We start from the raw sequence: 358 nt of genomic DNA on the forward strand, positions 1-358 counted from the left end.
CAGGTTTGTGTGTGACCATGTTTTCATTTTTCTTGGGTAATGAGTGGGATGGCTAAGTCATGTGGTCACTCTGTTTAACTTTATAAGGCCAGACCTTTCCAAAGTGGTTGTACCATATTACATGCCCACTCACAATGTATCATGCCATCCATATATCTTCTTTGATAAAGTGTATCTATTCAAAACATACATTTCTTTTTGTTGCTTTTTTTTTTTTTTTTAATTACTGAGTTTTGAGAGATCTTTGTATATTCTGGATATAAATACCTTAAGTTTGTGATTTGCAAATATTTTCTCCCAGTCCTCTGTTTTCTACTATCTTAACATTTGAAAATGAGAAATTCTTAATTTTAATGGA

The sequence above is a fragment of the Loxodonta africana genome, chromosome 11, assembly GCF_030014295.1.
Source record: "Loxodonta africana isolate mLoxAfr1 chromosome 11, mLoxAfr1.hap2, whole genome shotgun sequence".
NCBI classification, from domain to species: domain Eukaryota; kingdom Metazoa; phylum Chordata; class Mammalia; order Proboscidea; family Elephantidae; genus Loxodonta; species Loxodonta africana.